Genomic DNA, 16,211 nt, shown 5'->3' with positions numbered 1-16,211 from the left:
CAACCAGAGTCACTGAGCATATCATCCAGTCATGAACTGGGCTTCTGACTGTGGGGTCTTGCTGTACGAATTTAAGTACGAATCTCGCGTCCCGAGGCCACCGCTTCCCCATTGAATGGGAGGTATGAGATCTTCCTGGGGTTGAACAATTTTTGGAGAAATGTAACCTCGCGGAAAAAAAGGCAATGTCAGAAGTAGGATTCTAACGCACGCCTCCAGAGGAGACTGCGTCCTTAACCCGCGCCTTCGACCGCTCGGCCACCCTGACGAGCTGTAGAAACTGTTATGCTCGGTGCACAAATAGACATAGAACATACAGTGCAGAAGGAGTCCATTCGGCCCATCGAGTCTGCACCGATCCACTTAAGACCTCAATTCCATCCTATCACCCTCACCCCGCAACCCAATAATCCTTCCTACCTTTTTGGACACTAAGGGCAATTACGCATGACCAATTCCCCTAGCCAGCTCGTCTTTATGCCGTGGGAGGAAACCGGAGCACCCGGGGTGAAATTCACGCAGACATGGGGAGAACGTGCAGACTCCGCACAGACAGTTACCCAAGCCGGGAATCGAACCTGGAACCCTGGAGCTGTGAAACAACTGTGCTACCTTGCTGCCCAAAATTTCGAAATAAGTTTTTTCTGCGATGGCTGGGAATTGAACCCAGGTCAACTGCTTGGAAGGCAGCTATGCTCACCATTATACCACCATCGCTCACTGAAGAATTTTAAATTATATCTTCATTGTCATTTCATTTCTAATCAGTTGTGCTTTTCCTATTTTTGAACACCAGCCAGAGTCCTGAATCTGAGTGCCGTCCTTCTCCAAGCCGCTGGGGGTTAAGGAGCTTCGCGTCGTTGAATTGATCAGTTTGCTGCAATCAACAAAGACCGAACTCCCGCCGACCTGTTCCTCACACGAAGGTATTGAGAGTCTAAGATCTGAGCGGCGTGAAGGATCCAATTATACAGTTGCATCCTTGCGACTGGAATCTCTCTCCACAGCTGCTTCTGGTGCTGCTTTCACAAACAAGTAGCCAGAAAACCCTTCAGTGTCCAAACAGGAGGACGTTCATCCAGTAAAGGCGGCAGAAGAGTTTTCTGGGAGATGTCGACTGAGACACCTCGACAATCCAACCAGCCAGACTATTTACAACAAGAGACGAGACATTTACCAGGAATCCTGGGATCATTATTAATTCCTCAAATAGAGTCATGAGCAGATTATCCAGTGATGAACTGGGCTTTTGCCTGTGGGGTCTTGCTGTGCGAATATCAGCAGGAATCTCATTCCAGGAGGCCACCGCTTCCCCATTGAATGGGAGGTATTGGATCGTCCTGGTGTTGCAAATATTGCAGGAGAAACGTAACCACGTGAGGAAAAGGGAATGTCAGAAGTGGGATTCGAACCCACGCCTCCAGAGGAGACTGCGACCTTAACGCAGCGCCTTTGACCGCTCGGCCATCCTGACGCACTGTGGCCAAAGATATGCTCCATGCGCAAATCGATTTAAATTTAATTTTCATCTTCATTTCATTTCAAACTAGGTGTGGTTTTACTATTTTTGAACGCCAGCCAGACTCTTGCGTCTGAGTGCGATCGTTCTCTAACGCGCTGTGTGTTAAGGAGCTCTCATTTCTGCATTGATCAGTTTGCTCCAATCAACAAAGTCCGTACTGCCGTCTAACTGTTCCTTCCACGAAGGTATTAAGAGTCTAAGATCTGAGTGGCGGGAAGGATCCAATGAGACAGTTGCATCCTGGCGACTGGAATCTCTCTGCACAGCTGCATCTGGTGCTGCTTTCACAGACAAGTAGCCGAATAACGCCTCCAGTGCCAAACACGAGGATGTTCATGCTGTAAAGGCGGCAGAAGAACTTTCTGGAAGAAGCCAGCTGATTCACGTCCGACAATCCAACCAGCCAGACTATTTACAACAATGGAAGTGGAGATTTACCCGGGGTCCTGGTATCAGTATTAATTCGTCAACCAGAGTCACTGAGCATATCATCCAGTCATGAACTGGGCTTCTGACTGTGGGGTCTTGCTGTACTAATTTAAGTACGAATCTCGCGTCCCGAGGCCACTGCTTCCCCATTGAATGGGAGGTATGAGATCTTCCTGGGGTTGAACAATTTTTGGAGAAATGTAACCTCGCGGAAAAAAAGGCAATGTCAGAAGTAGGATTCTACCGCACGTCTCCAGAGGAGACTGCGTCCTTAACCCGCGCCTTCGACCGCTCGGCCACCCTGACGAGCTGCAGAAACTGTTATGCTCGGTGCACAAATAGACATAGAAAATACAGTGCAGAAGGAGTCCATTCGGCCCATCGAGTCTGCACCGATCCACGTAAGACCTCAATTCCATCCTATCACCCTCACCCCGCAACCCAATAATCCTTCCTACCTTTTTGGACACTAAGGGCAATTACGCATGACCAATTCCCCTAGCCAGCTCGTCTTTATGCCGTGGGAGGAAACCGGAGCACCCGGGGTGAAATTCACGCAGACATGGGGAGAACGTGCAGACTCCGCACAGACAGTGACCCAAGCCGGGAATCGAACCTGGAACCCTGGAGCTGTGAAACAACTGTGCTACCTTGCTGCCCAAAATTTCGAAATAAGTTTTTTCTGCGATGGCTGGGAATCGAACCCAGGTCAACTGCTTGGAAGGCAGCTATGCTCACCATTATACCACCATCGCTCACTGAAGAATTTTAAATTCTATCTTCATTGTCATTTCATTTCTAATCAGTTGTGCTTTTCCTATTTTTGAACACCAGCCAGAGTCCTGCATCTGAGTGCCGTCCTTCTCCAAGCCGCTGGGGGTTAAGGAGCTTCGCGTCGTTGCATTGATCAGTTTGCTGCAATCAACAAAGACCGAACTCCCGCCGACCTGTTCCTCACATGAAGATATTGAGTGTCTAAGATCTGAGCGGCGTGAAGGATCCAATTATACAGTTGCATCCTTGCGACTGGAATCTCTCTCCACAGCTGCTTCTGGTGCTGCTTTCACAAACAAGTAGCCAGAAAAACCTTCAGTGTCCAAACAGGAGGACGTTCATCCAGTAAAGGCGGCAGAAGAGTTTTCTGGGAGATGTCGACTGAGACACCTCGACAATCCAACCAGCCAGACTATTTACAACAAGAGACGAGACATTTACCAGGAATCCTGGGATCATTATTAATTCCACAAATAGAGTCATGAGCAGATTATCCAGTGATGAACTGGGCTTTTGCCTGTGGGGTCTTGCTGTGCGAATATCAGCAGGAATCTCATTCCAGGAGGCCACCGCTTCCCCATTGAATGGGAGGTATTGGATCGTCCTGGTGTTGCAAATATTGCTGGAGAAACGTAACCACGTGGAGGAAAAGGGAATGTCAGAAGTGGGATTCGAACCCACGCCTCCAGAGGAGACTGCGACCTATAACGCAGCGCCTTCGACCGCTCGGCCATCCTGACGCACTGTGGCCAAAGATATGCTCCATGCGCAAATCGATTTAAATTTAATTTTCATCTTCATTTCATTTCAAACTAGATGTGGTTTTACTATTTTTGAACGCCAGCCAGACTCTTGCGTCTGAGTTCGATCGTTCTCCATCGCGCTGTGTGTTAAGGAGCTCTCATTTCTGCATTGATCAGTTTGCTCCAATCAACAAAGTCCGTACTGCCGTCTAACTGTTCCTTCCACGAAGGTATTAAGAGTCTAAGATCTGAGTGGCGGGAAGGATCCAATGAGACAGTTGCATCCTGGCGACTGGAATCTCTCTGCACAGCTGCATCTGGTGCTGCTTTCACAGACAAGTAGCCGAATAACGCCTCCAGTGCCAAACACGAGGATGTTCATGCTGTAAAGGCGGCAGAAGAACTTTCTGGAAGAAGCCAGCTGATTCACGTCCGACAATCCAACCAGCCAGATTATTTACAACAATGGAAGTGGAAATTTACCCGGAGTCCTGGTATCAGTATTAATTCGTCAACCAGAGTCACTGAGCATATCATCCAGTCATGAACTGGGCTTCTGACTGTGGGGTCTTGCTGTACGAATTTAAGTACGAATCTCGCGTCCCGAGGCCACCGCTTCCCCATTGAATGGGAGGTATGAGATCTTCCTGGGGTTGAACAATTTTTGGAGAAATGTAACCTCGCGGAAAAAAAGGCAATGTCAGAAGTAGGATTCTAACGCACGCCTCCAGAGGAGACTGCGTCCTTAACCCGCGCCTTCGACCGCTCGGCCACCCTGACGAGCTGCAGAAACTGTTATGCTCGGTGCACAAATAGACATAGAACATACAGTGCAGAAGGAGTCCATTCGGCCCATCGAGTCTGCACGGATCCACTTAAGACCTCAATTCCATCCTATCACCCTCACCCCGCAACCCAATAATCCTTCCTACCTTTTTGGACACTAAGGGCAATTACGCATGACCAATTCCCCTAGCCAGCTCGTCTTTATGCCGTGGGAGGAAACCGGAGCACCCGGGGTGAAATTCACGCAGACATGGGGAGAACGTGCAGACTCCGCACAGACAGTGACCCAAGCCGGGAATCGAACCTGGAACCCTGGAGCTGTGAAACAACTGTGCTCCCTTGCTGCCCAAAATTTCGAAATAAGTTTTTTCTGCGATGGCTGGGAATCGAACCCAGGTCAACTGCTTGGAAGGCAGCTATGCTCACCATTATACCACCATCGCTCACTGAAGAACGTTAAATTCTATCTTCATTGTCATTTCATTTCTAATCAGTTGTGCTTTTCCTATTTTTGAACACCAGCCAGAGTCCTGCATCTGAGTGCCGTCCTTCTCCAAGCCGCTGGGGGTTAAGGAGCTTCGCGTCGTTGCATTGATCAGTTTGCTGCAATCAACAAAGACCGAACTCCCGCCGACCTGTTCCTCACACGAAGGTATTGAGAGTCTAAGATCTGAGCGGCGTGAAGGATCCAATTATACAGTTGCATCCTTGCGACTGGAATCTCTCTCCACAGCTGCTTCTGGTGCTGCTTTCACAAACAAGTAGCCAGAAAACCCTTCAGTGTCCAAACAGGAGGACGTTCATCCAGTAAAGGCGGCAGAAGAGTTTTCTGGGAGATGTCGACTGAGACACCTCGACAATCCAACCAGCCAGACTATTTACAACAAGAGACGAGACATTTACCAGGAATCCTGGGATCATTATTAATTCCTCAAATAGAGTCATGAGCAGATTATCCAGTGATGAACTGGGCTTTTGCCTGTGGGGTCTTGCTGTGCGAATATCAGCAGGAATCTCATTCCAGGAGGCCACCGCTTCCCCATTGAATGGGAGGTATTGGATCGTCCTGGTGTTGCAAATATTGCAGGAGAAACGTAACCACGTGAGGAAAAGGGAATGTTAGAAGTGGGATTCGAACCCACGCCTCCAGAGGAGACTGCGACCTTAACGCAGCGCCTTTGACCGCTCGGCCATCCTGACGCACTGTGGCCAAAGATATGCTCCATGCGCAAATCGATTTAAATTTAATTTTCATCTTCATTTCATTTCAAACTAGGTGTGGTTTTACTATTTTTGAACGCCAGCCAGACTCTTGCGTCTGAGTGCGATCGTTCTCTAACGCGCTGTGTGTTAAGGAGCTCTCATTTCTGCATTGATCAGTTTGCTCCAATCAACAAAGTCCGTACTGCCGTCTAACTGTTCCTTCCACGAAGGTATTAAGAGTCTAAGATCTGAGTGGCGGGAAGGATCCAATGAGACAGTTGCATCCTGGCGACTGGAATCTCTCTGCACAGCTGCATCTGGTGCTGCTTTCACAGACAAGTAGCCGAATAACGCCTCCAGTGCCAAACACGAGGATGTTCATGCTGTAAAGGCGGCAGAAGAACTTTCTGGAAGAAGCCAGCTGATTCACGTCCGACAATCCAACCAGCCAGACTATTTACAACAATGGAAGTGGAAATTTACCCGGGGTCCTGGTATCAGTATTAATTCGTCAACCAGAGTCACTGAGCATATCATCCAGTCATGAACTGGGCTTCTGACTGTGGGGTCTTGCTGTACTAATTTAAGTACGAATCTCGCGTCCCGAGGCCACTGCTTCCCCATTGAATGGGAGGTATGAGATCTTCCTGGGGTTGAACAATTTTTGGAGAAATGTAACCTCGCGGAAAAAAAGGCAATGTCAGAAGTAGGATTCTACCGCACGTCTCCAGAGGAGACTGCGTCCTTAACCCGCGCCTTCGACCGCTCGGCCACCCTGACGAGCTGCAGAAACTGTTATGCTCGGTGCACAAATAGACATAGAAAATACAGTGCAGAAGGAGTCCATTCGGCCCATCGAGTCTGCACCGATCCACGTAAGACCTCAATTCCATCCTATCACCCTCACCCCGCAACCCAATAATCCTTCCTACCTTTTTGGACACTAAGGGCAATTACGCATGACCAATTCCCCTAGCCAGCTCGTCTTTATGCCGTGGGAGGAAACCGGAGCACCCGGGGTGAAATTCACGCAGACATGGGGAGAACGTGCAGACTCCGCACAGACAGTGACCCAAGCCGGGAATCGAACCTGGAACCCTGGAGCTGTGAAACAACTGTGCTACCTTGCTGCCCAAAATTTCGAAATACGTTTTTTCTGCGATGGCTGGGAATCGAACCCAGGTCAACTGCTTGGAAGGCAGCTATGCTCACCATTATACCACCATCGCTCACTGAAGAATTTTAAATTCTATCTTCATTGTCATTTCATTTCTAATCAGTTGTGCTTTTCCTATTTTTGAACACCAGCCAGAGTCCTGCATCTGAGTGCCGTCCTTCTCCAAGCCGCTGGGGGTTAAGGAGCTTCGCGTCGTTGCATTGATCAGTTTGCTGCAATCAACAAAGACCGAACTCCCGCCGACCTGTTCCTCACATGAAGATATTGAGTGTCTAAGATCTGAGCGGCGTGAAGGATCCAATTATACAGTTGCATCCTTGCGACTGGAATCTCTCTCCACAGCTGCTTCTGGTGCTGCTTTCACAAACAAGTAGCCAGAAAAACCTTCAGTGTCCAAACAGGAGGACGTTCATCCAGTAAAGGCGGCAGAAGAGTTTTCTGGGAGATGTCGACTGAGACACCTCGACAATCCAACCAGCCAGACTATTTACAACAAGAGACGAGACATTTACCAGGAATCCTGGGATCATTATTAATTCCACAAATAGAGTCATGAGCAGATTATCCAGTGATGAACTGGGCTTTTGCCTGTGGGGTCTTGCTGTGCGAATATCAGCAGGAATCTCATTCCAGGAGGCCACCGCTTCCCCATTGAATGGGAGGTATTGGATCGTCCTGGTGTTGCAAATATTGCTGGAGAAACGTAACCACGTGGAGGAAAAGGGAATGTCAGAAGTGGGATTCGAACCCACGCCTCCAGAGGAGACTGCGACCTATAACGCAGCGCCTTCGACCGCTCGGCCATCCTGACGCACTGTGGCCAAAGATATGCTCCATGCGCAAATCGATTTAAATTTAATTTTCATCTTCATTTCATTTCAAACTAGATGTGGTTTTACTATTTTTGAACGCCAGCCAGACTCTTGCGTCTGAGTTCGATCGTTCTCCATCGCGCTGTGTGTTAAGGAGCTCTCATTTCTGCATTGATCAGTTTGCTCCAATCAACAAAGTCCGTACTGCCGTCTAACTGTTCCTTCCACGAAGGTATTAAGAGTCTAAGATCTGAGTGGCGGGAAGGATCCAATGAGACAGTTGCATCCTGGCGACTGGAATCTCTCTGCACAGCTGCATCTGGTGCTGCTTTCACAGACAAGTAGCCGAATAACGCCTCCAGTGCCAAACACGAGGATGTTCATGCTGTAAAGGCGGCAGAAGAACTTTCTGGAAGAAGCCAGCTGATTCACGTCCGACAATCCAACCAGCCAGATTATTTACAACAATGGAAGTGGAAATTTACCCGGAGTCCTGGTATCAGTATTAATTCGTCAACCAGAGTCACTGAGCATATCATCCAGTCATGAACTGGGCTTCTGACTGTGGGGTCTTGCTGTACGAATTTAAGTACGAATCTCGCGTCCCGAGGCCACCGCTTCCCCATTGAATGGGAGGTATGAGATCTTCCTGGGGTTGAACAATTTTTGGAGAAATGTAACCTCGCGGAAAAAAAGGCAATGTCAGAAGTAGGATTCTAACGCACGCCTCCAGAGGAGACTGCGTCCTTAACCCGCGCCTTCGACCGCTCGGCCACCCTGACGAGCTGCAGAAACTGTTATGCTCGGTGCACAAATAGACATAGAACATACAGTGCAGAAGGAGTCCATTCGGCCCATCGAGTCTGCACGGATCCACTTAAGACCTCAATTCCATCCTATCACCCTCACCCCGCAACCCAATAATCCTTCCTACCTTTTTGGACACTAAGGGCAATTACGCATGACCAATTCCCCTAGCCAGCTCGTCTTTATGCCGTGGGAGGAAACCGGAGCACCCGGGGTGAAATTCACGCAGACATGGGGAGAACGTGCAGACTCCGCACAGACAGTGACCCAAGCCGGGAATCGAACCTGGAACCCTGGAGCTGTGAAACAACTGTGCTCCCTTGCTGCCCAAAATTTCGAAATAAGTTTTTTCTGCGATGGCTGGGAATCGAACCCAGGTCAACTGCTTGGAAGGCAGCTATGCTCACCATTATACCACCATCGCTCACTGAGGAATTTTAAATTCTATCTTCATTGTCATTTCATTTCTAATCAGTTGTGCTTTTCCTATTTTTGAACACCAGCCAGAGTCCTGCATCTGAGTGCCGTCCTTCTCCAAGCCGCTGGGGGTTAAGGAGCTTCGCGTCGTTGCATTGATCAGTTTGCTGCAATCAACAAAGACCGAACTCCCGCCGACCTGTTCCTCACATGAAGATATTGAGAGTCTAAGATCTGAGCGGCGTGAAGGATCCAATTATACAGTTGCATCCTTGCGACTGGAATCTCTCTCCACAGCTGCTTCTGGTGCTGCTTTCACAAACAAGTAGCCAGAAAACCCTTCAGTGTCCAAACAGGAGGACGTTCATCCAGTAAAGGCGGCAGAAGAGTTTTCTGGGAGATGTCGACTGAGACACCTCGACAATCCAACCAGCCAGACTATTTACAACAAGAGACGAGACATTTACCAGGAATCCTGGGATCATTATTAATTCCTCAAATAGAGTCATGAGCAGATTATCCAGTGATGAACTGGGCTTTTGCCTGTGGGGTCTTGCTGTGCGAATATCAGCAGGAATCTCATTCCAGGAGGCCACCGCTTCCCCATTGAATGGGAGGTATTGGATCGTCCTGGTGTTGCAAATATTGCTGGAGAAACGTAACCACGTGGAGGAAAAGGGAATGTCAGAAGTGGGATTCGAACCCACGCCTCCAGAGGAGACTGCGACTTTAACGAAGCGCCTTCGACCGCTCGGCCATCCTGACGCACTGTGGCCAAAGATATGCTCCATGCGCAAATCGATTTTAATTTAATTTTCATCTTCATTTCATTTCAAACTAGATGTGGTTTTACTATTTTTGAACGCCAGCCAGACTCTTGCGTCTGAGTGCGATCGTTCTCCAACGCGCTGTGTGTTCAGGAGCTCTCATTTCTGCATTGATCAGTTTGCTCCAATCAACAAAGTCCGTACTGCCGTCTAACTGTTCCTTCCACGAAGGTATTAAGAGTCTAAGATCTGAGTGGCGGGAAGGATCCAATGAGACAGTTGCATCCTGGCGACTGGAATCTCTCTGCACAGCTGCATCTGGTGCTGCTTTCACAGACAAGGAGCCGAATAACGCCTCCAGTGCCAAACACGAGGATGTTCATGCTGTAAAGGCGGCGGAAGAACTTTCTGGAAGAAGCTAGCTGATTCACGTCCGACAATCCAACCAGCCAGACTATTTACAACAATGGAAGTGGAAATTTACCCGGAGTCCTGGTATCAGTATCAATTCGTCAACCAGAGTCACTGAGCATATCATCCAGTCATGAACTGGGCTTCTGACTGTGGGGTCTTGCTGTACGAATTTAAGTACGAATCTCGCGTCCCGAGGCCACCGCTTCCCCATTGAATGGGAGGTATGAGATCTTCCTGGGGTTGAACAATTTTTGGAGAAATGTAACCTCGCGGAAAAAAAGGCAATGTCAGAAGTAGGATTCTAACGCACGCCTCCAGAGGAGACTGCGTCCTTAACCCGCGCCTTCGACCGCTCGGCCACCCTGACGAGCTGCAGAAACTGTTATGCTCGGTGCACAAATAGACATAGAACATACAGTGCAGAAGGAGTCCATTCGGCCCATCGAGTCTGCACCGATCCACTTAAGACCTCAATTCCATCCTATCACCCTCACCCCGCAACCCAATAATCCTTCCTACCTTTTTGGACACGAAGGGCAATTACGCATGACCAATTCCCCGAGCCAGCTCGTCTTTATGCCGTGGGAGGAAACCGGAGCACCCGGGGTGAAATTCACGCAGACATGGGGAGAACGTGCAGACTCCGCACAGACAATGACCCAAGCCGGGAATCGAACCTGGAACCCTGGAGCTGTGAAACAACTGTGCTACCTTGCTGCCCAAAATTTCGAAATAAGTTTTTTCTGCGATGGCTGGGAATTGAACCCAGGTCAACTGCTTGGAAGGCAGCTATGCTCACCATTATACCACCATCGCTCACTGAAGAATTTTAAATTCTATCTTCATTGTCATTTCATTTCTAATCAGTTGTGCTTTTCCTATTTTTGAACACCAGCCAGAGTCCTGCATCTGAGTGCCGTCCTTCTCCAAGCCGCTGGGGGTTAAGGAGCTTCGCGTCGTTGCATTGATCAGTTTGCTGCAATCAACAAAGACCGAACTCCCGCCGACCTGTTCCTCACATGAAGATATTGAGAGTCTAAGATCTGAGCGGCGTGAAGGATCCAATTATACAGTTGCATCCTTGCGACTGGAATCTCTCTCCACAGCTGCTTCTGGTGCTGCTTTCACAAACAAGTAGCCAGAAAAACCTTCAGTGTCCAAACAGGAGGACGTTCATCCAGTAAAGGCGGCAGAAGAGTTTTCTGGGAGATGTCGACTGAGACACCTCGACAATCCAACCAGCCAGACTATTTACAACAAGAGACGAGACATTTACCCGGAATCCTGGGATCATTATTAATTCCTCAAATAGAGTCATGAGCAGATTATCCAGTGATGAACTGGGCTTTTGCCTGTGGGGTCTTGCTGTGCGAATATCAGCAGGAATCTCATTCCAGGAGGCCACCGCTTCCCCATTGAATGGGAGGTATTGGATCGTCCTGGTGTTGCAAATATTGCTGGAGAAACGTAACCACGTGGAGGAAAAGGTAATGTCAGAAGTGGGATTCGAACCCACGCCTCCAGAGGAAACTGCGACCTTAACGAAGCGCCTTCGACCGCTCGGCCATCCTGACGCACTGTGGCCAAAGATATGCTCCATGCGCAAATCGATTTAAATTTAATTTTCATCTTCATTTCATTTCAAACTAGATGTGGTTTTACTATTTTTGAACGCCAGCCAGACTCTTGCGTCTGAGTGCGATCGTTCTCCAACGCGCTGTGTGTTCAGGAGCTCTCATTTCTGCATTGATCAGTTTGCTCCAATCAACAAAGTCCGTACTGCCGTCTCACTGTTCCTTCCACGAAGGTATTAAGAGTCTAAGATCTGAGTGGCGGGAAGGATCCAATGAGACAGTTGCATCCTGGCGACTGGAATCTCTCTGCACAGCTGCATCTGGTGCTGCTTTCACAGACAAGTAGCCGAATAACGCCTCCAGTGCCAAACACGAGGATGTTCATGCTGTAAAGGCGGCAGAAGAACTTTCTGGAAGAAGCCAGCTGATTCACGTCCGACAATCCAACCAGCCAGACTATTTACAACAATGGAAGTGGAAATTTACCCGGAGTCCTGGGATCAGTCTTAATTCCTCATCCAGAGTCACTGAGCAGATCATCCAGTCATGAACTGGGCTTCTGACTGTGGGGTCTTGCTGTGCGAATTTAAGTACGAATCTCGCGTCCCGAGGCCACCGCTTCCCCATTGAATGGCAGGTATGAGATCTTCCTGGGGTTGAACAATTTTTGGAGAAATGTAACCTCGCGGAAAAAAAGGCAATGTCAGAAGTAGGATTCTAACGCACGCCTCCAGAGGAGACTGCGTCCTTAACCCGCGCCTTCGACCGCTCGGCCACCCTGACGAGATGCAGAAACTGTTATGCTCGGTGCACAAATAGACATAGAACATACAGTGCAGAAGGAGTCCATTCGGCCCATCGAGTCTGCACCGATCCACTTAAGACCTCAATTCCATCCTATCACCCTCACCCCGCAACCCAATAATCCTTTCTACCTTTTTGGACACTAAGGGCAATGACGCATGACCAATTCCCCTAGCCAGCTCGTCTTTATGCCGTGGGAGGAAACCGGAGCACCCGGGGTGAGATTCACGCAGACATGGGGAGAACGTGCAGACTCCGCACAGACAGTGACCCAAGCCGGGAATCGAACCTGGAACCCTGGAGCTGTGAAACAACTGTGCTACCTTGCTGCCCAAAATTTCGAAATAAGTTTTTTCTGCGATGGCTGGGAATCGAACCCAGGTCAACTGCTTGGAAGGCAGCTATGCTCACCATTATACCACCATCGCTCACTGAAGAACGTTAAATTCTATCTTCATTGTCATTTCATTTCTAATCAGTTGTGCTTTTCCTATTTTTGAACACCAGCCAGAGTCCTGCATCTGAGTGCCGTCCTTCTCCAAGCCGCTGGGGGTTAAGGAGCTTCGCGTCGTTGCATTGATCAGTTTGCTGCAATCAACAAAGACCGAACTCCCGCCGACCTGTTCCTCACATAACGATATTGAGAGTCTAAGATCTGAGCGGCGTGAAGGATCCAATTATACAGTTGCATCCTTGCGACTGGAATCTCTCTCCACAGCTGCTTCTGGTGCTGCTTTCACAAACAAGTAGCCAGAAAACCCTTCAGTGTCCAAACAGGAGGACGTTCATCCAGTAAAGGCGGCAGAAGAGTTTTCTGGGAGATGTCGACTGAGACACCTCGACAATCCAACCAGCCAGACTATTTACAACAAGAGACGAGACATTTACCAGGAATCCTGGGATCATTATTAATTCCTCAAATAGAGTCATGAGCAGATTATCCAGTGATGAACTGGGCTTTTGCCTGTGGGGTCTTGCTGTGCGAATATCAGCAGGAATCTCATTCCAGGAGGCCACCGCTTCCCCATTGAATGGGAGGTATTGGATCGTCCTGGTGTTGCAAATATTGCTGGAGAAACGTAACCACGTGGAGGAAAAGGGAATGTCAGAAGTGGGATTCGAACCCACGCCTCCAGAGGAGACTGCGACCTTAACGCAGCGCCTTCGACCGCTCGGCCATCCTGACGCACTGTGGCCAAAGATATGCTCCATGCGCAAATCGATTTAAATTTAATTTTCATCTTCATTTCATTTCAAACTAGATGTGGTTTTACTATTTTTGAACGCCAGCCAGACTCTTGCGTCTGAGTGCGATCGTTCTCCAACGCGCTGTGTGTTCAGGAGCTCTCATTTCTGCATTGATCAGTTTGCTCCAATCAACAAAGTCCGTACTGCCGTCTAACTGTTCCTTCCACGAAGGTATTAAGAGTCTAAGATCTGAGTGGCGGGAAGGATCCAATGAGACAGTTGCATCCTGGCGACTGGAATCTCTCTGCACAGCTGCATCTGGTGCTGCTTTCACAGACAAGTAGCCGAATAACGCCTCCAGTGCCAAACACGAGGATGTTCATGCTGTAAAGGCGGCAGAAGAACTTTCTGGAAGAAGCCAGCTGATTCACGTCCGACAATCCAACCAGCCAGACTATTTACAACAATGGAAGTGGAAATTTACCCGGAGTCCTGGTATCAGTATCAATTCGTCAACCAGAGTCACTGAGCATATCATCCATTCATGAACTGGGCTTCTGACTGTGGGGTCTTGCTGTACGAATTTAAGTACGAATCTCGCGTCCCGAGGCCACCGCTTCCCCATTGAATGGGAGGTATGAGATCTTCCTGGGGTTCAACAATTTTTGGAGAAATGTAACCTCGTGGAAAAAAAGGCAATGTCAGAAGTAGGATTCTAACGCACGCCTCCAGATGAGACTGCGTCCTTAACCCGCGCCTTCGACCGCTCGGCCACCCTGACGAGCTGCAGAAACTGTTATGCTCGGTGCACAAATAGACATAGAACATACAGTGCAGAAGGAGACCATTCGGCCCATCGAGTCTGCACCGATCCACTTAAGACCTCAATTCCATCCTATCACCCTCACCCCGCAACCCAATAATCCTTCCTACCTTTTTGGACACTAAGGGCAATTACGCATGACCAATTCCCCTAGCCAGCTCGTCTTTATGCCGTGGGAGGAAACCGGAGCACCCGGGGTGAAATTCACGCAGACATGGGGAGAACGTGCAGACTCCGCACAGACAGTGACCCAAGCTGGGAATCGAACCTGGAACCCTGGAGCTGTGAAACAACTGTGCTACCTTGCTGCCCAAAATTTCGAAATAAGTTTTTTCTGCGATGGCTGGGAATCGAACCCAGGTAAACTGCTTGGAAGGCAGCTATGCTCACCATTATACCACCATCGCTCACTGAATAATTTTAAATTCTATCTTCATTGTCATTTCATTTCTAATCAGTTGTGCTTTTCCTATTTTTGAACACCAGCCAGAGTCCTGCATCTGAGTGCCGTCCTTCTCCAAGCCGCTGGGGGTTAAGGAGCTTCGCGTCGTTGCATTGATCAGTTTGCTGCAATCAACAAAGACCGAACTCCCGCCGACCTGTTCCTCACATGAAGATATTGAGAGTCTAAGATCTGAGCGGCGTGAAGGATCCAATTATACAGTTGCATCCTTGCGACTGGAATCTCTCTCCACAGCTGCTTCTGGTGCTGCTTTCACAAACAAGTAGCCAGAAAACCCTTCAGTGTCCAAACAGGAGGACGTTCATCCAATAAAGACGGCAGAAGAGTTTTCTGGGAGATGTCGACTGAGACACCTCGACAATCCAACCAGCCAGACAATTTACAACAAGAGACGAGACATTTACCAGGAATCCTGGGATCATTATTAATTCCTCAAATAGAGTCATGAGCAGATTATCCAGTGATGAACTGGGCTTTTGCCTGTGGGGTCTTGCTGTGCGAATATCAGCAGGAATCTCATTCCAGGAGGCCACCGCTTCCCCATTGAATGGGAGGTATGAGATATTCCTGGGGTTGAACAATTTTTGGAGAAATGTAACCTCGTGGGAAAAAAGGGAATGTCAGAAGTAGGATTCTAACCCACGCCTCCAGAGTAGACTGCGTCCTTAACGCCGCGCCTTCGGCCGCTCGGCCACCCTGACGAGCTGCAGAAACTGTTATGCTCGGTGCACAAATAGACATAGAACATACAGTGCAGAAGGAGTCCATTCGGCTCATCGAGTCTGCACCGATCACCTAAGGACTCAATTCCATCCTATCACCCTCACCCCGCAACCCAATAATCCTTCCCAACTTTTTGGACACTAAGGGCAATTACGCATGACCAATTCCCCTAGCCTGCTCGTCATAATGCTGTGGGAGGAAACCGGAGCACCCGGGGTGAAATTCACGCAGACATGGGGAGAACGTGCAGACTCCGCACAGACAGTGACCCAAGCCGGGAATCGAACCTGGAACCCTGGAGCTGTGAAACTACTGTGCCACCTTGCTGCCCAAAATTTCGAAATAAGTTTTTTCTGCGATGGCTGGGAATCGAACCCAAGTTAACTGCTTGGAAGGCAGCTATGCTCACCATTATACCACCATCGCTCACTGAAGAACTTTAAATTCTATCTTCATTGTCATTTCATTTCTAATCAGTTGTGCTTTTCCTATTTTTGAACACCAGCCAGAGTCCTGTATCTGAGTGCCGTCCTTCTCCAAGCCGCTGGGGGTTAAGGAGCTTCGCGTCTTTGCATTGATCAGTATGCTGCAATCAACAAAGACCGAACTCCCGCCGACCTGTTCCTCACATGAAGATATTGAGAGTCTAAGATCTGAGCGGCGTGAAGGATCCAATTATACAGTTGCATCCTTGCGACTGGAATCTCTCTCCACAGCTGCTTCTGGTGCTGCTTTCACAAACAAGTAGCCAGAAAACCCTTCAGTGTCCAAACACGAGGAGATTC

At 48.9% G+C, this 16,211-nt stretch overlaps 16 non-coding genes across 16 annotated transcripts; all 16 read right to left on the bottom strand.

Annotated features, from left to right (window-relative positions):
* Positions 1-645: 645 nt before the first annotated feature.
* On the bottom strand, positions 646-717 carry trnag-ucc (transfer RNA glycine (anticodon UCC)). Its single transcript has one exon. It is a non-coding gene; the product is annotated as a tRNA-Gly (tRNA).
* Positions 718-1,391: 674 nt separating this feature from the next.
* On the bottom strand, positions 1,392-1,474 carry trnal-aag (transfer RNA leucine (anticodon AAG)). Its single transcript has one exon. It is a non-coding gene; the product is annotated as a tRNA-Leu (tRNA).
* Positions 1,475-2,634: 1,160 nt separating this feature from the next.
* On the bottom strand, positions 2,635-2,706 carry trnag-ucc (transfer RNA glycine (anticodon UCC)). The gene has a single exon. It is a non-coding gene; the product is annotated as a tRNA-Gly (tRNA).
* A 675-nt stretch (positions 2,707-3,381) lies between these two features.
* Positions 3,382-3,465, bottom strand: trnay-aua (transfer RNA tyrosine (anticodon AUA)). Its single transcript has one exon. It is a non-coding gene; the product is annotated as a tRNA-Tyr (tRNA).
* A 1,160-nt stretch (positions 3,466-4,625) lies between these two features.
* Positions 4,626-4,697, bottom strand: trnag-ucc (transfer RNA glycine (anticodon UCC)). The gene has a single exon. It is a non-coding gene; the product is annotated as a tRNA-Gly (tRNA).
* A 674-nt stretch (positions 4,698-5,371) lies between these two features.
* Positions 5,372-5,454, bottom strand: trnal-aag (transfer RNA leucine (anticodon AAG)). The gene has a single exon. It is a non-coding gene; the product is annotated as a tRNA-Leu (tRNA).
* A 1,160-nt stretch (positions 5,455-6,614) lies between these two features.
* On the bottom strand, positions 6,615-6,686 carry trnag-ucc (transfer RNA glycine (anticodon UCC)). Its single transcript has one exon. It is a non-coding gene; the product is annotated as a tRNA-Gly (tRNA).
* Positions 6,687-7,361: 675 nt separating this feature from the next.
* On the bottom strand, positions 7,362-7,445 carry trnay-aua (transfer RNA tyrosine (anticodon AUA)). The gene has a single exon. It is a non-coding gene; the product is annotated as a tRNA-Tyr (tRNA).
* A 1,160-nt stretch (positions 7,446-8,605) lies between these two features.
* trnag-ucc (transfer RNA glycine (anticodon UCC)) lies at positions 8,606-8,677 on the bottom strand. The gene has a single exon. It is a non-coding gene; the product is annotated as a tRNA-Gly (tRNA).
* Positions 8,678-9,352: 675 nt separating this feature from the next.
* Positions 9,353-9,435, bottom strand: trnaf-aaa (transfer RNA phenylalanine (anticodon AAA)). Its single transcript has one exon. It is a non-coding gene; the product is annotated as a tRNA-Phe (tRNA).
* Positions 9,436-10,595: 1,160 nt separating this feature from the next.
* trnag-ucc (transfer RNA glycine (anticodon UCC)) lies at positions 10,596-10,667 on the bottom strand. The gene has a single exon. It is a non-coding gene; the product is annotated as a tRNA-Gly (tRNA).
* Positions 10,668-11,342: 675 nt separating this feature from the next.
* trnal-aag (transfer RNA leucine (anticodon AAG)) lies at positions 11,343-11,425 on the bottom strand. The gene has a single exon. It is a non-coding gene; the product is annotated as a tRNA-Leu (tRNA).
* A 1,160-nt stretch (positions 11,426-12,585) lies between these two features.
* trnag-ucc (transfer RNA glycine (anticodon UCC)) lies at positions 12,586-12,657 on the bottom strand. The gene has a single exon. It is a non-coding gene; the product is annotated as a tRNA-Gly (tRNA).
* A 675-nt stretch (positions 12,658-13,332) lies between these two features.
* On the bottom strand, positions 13,333-13,415 carry trnal-aag (transfer RNA leucine (anticodon AAG)). The gene has a single exon. It is a non-coding gene; the product is annotated as a tRNA-Leu (tRNA).
* A 1,160-nt stretch (positions 13,416-14,575) lies between these two features.
* On the bottom strand, positions 14,576-14,647 carry trnag-ucc (transfer RNA glycine (anticodon UCC)). The gene has a single exon. It is a non-coding gene; the product is annotated as a tRNA-Gly (tRNA).
* A 1,133-nt stretch (positions 14,648-15,780) lies between these two features.
* On the bottom strand, positions 15,781-15,852 carry trnag-ucc (transfer RNA glycine (anticodon UCC)). The gene has a single exon. It is a non-coding gene; the product is annotated as a tRNA-Gly (tRNA).
* Positions 15,853-16,211: the final 359 nt, after the last annotated feature.

Source organism: Scyliorhinus torazame, chromosome 24 (genome assembly GCF_047496885.1).
Source record: "Scyliorhinus torazame isolate Kashiwa2021f chromosome 24, sScyTor2.1, whole genome shotgun sequence".
In the NCBI taxonomy this organism is placed as follows: Eukaryota; Metazoa; Chordata; class Chondrichthyes; order Carcharhiniformes; family Scyliorhinidae; genus Scyliorhinus; species Scyliorhinus torazame.
This window is presented reverse-complemented; position numbering and strand designations above follow the sequence as displayed.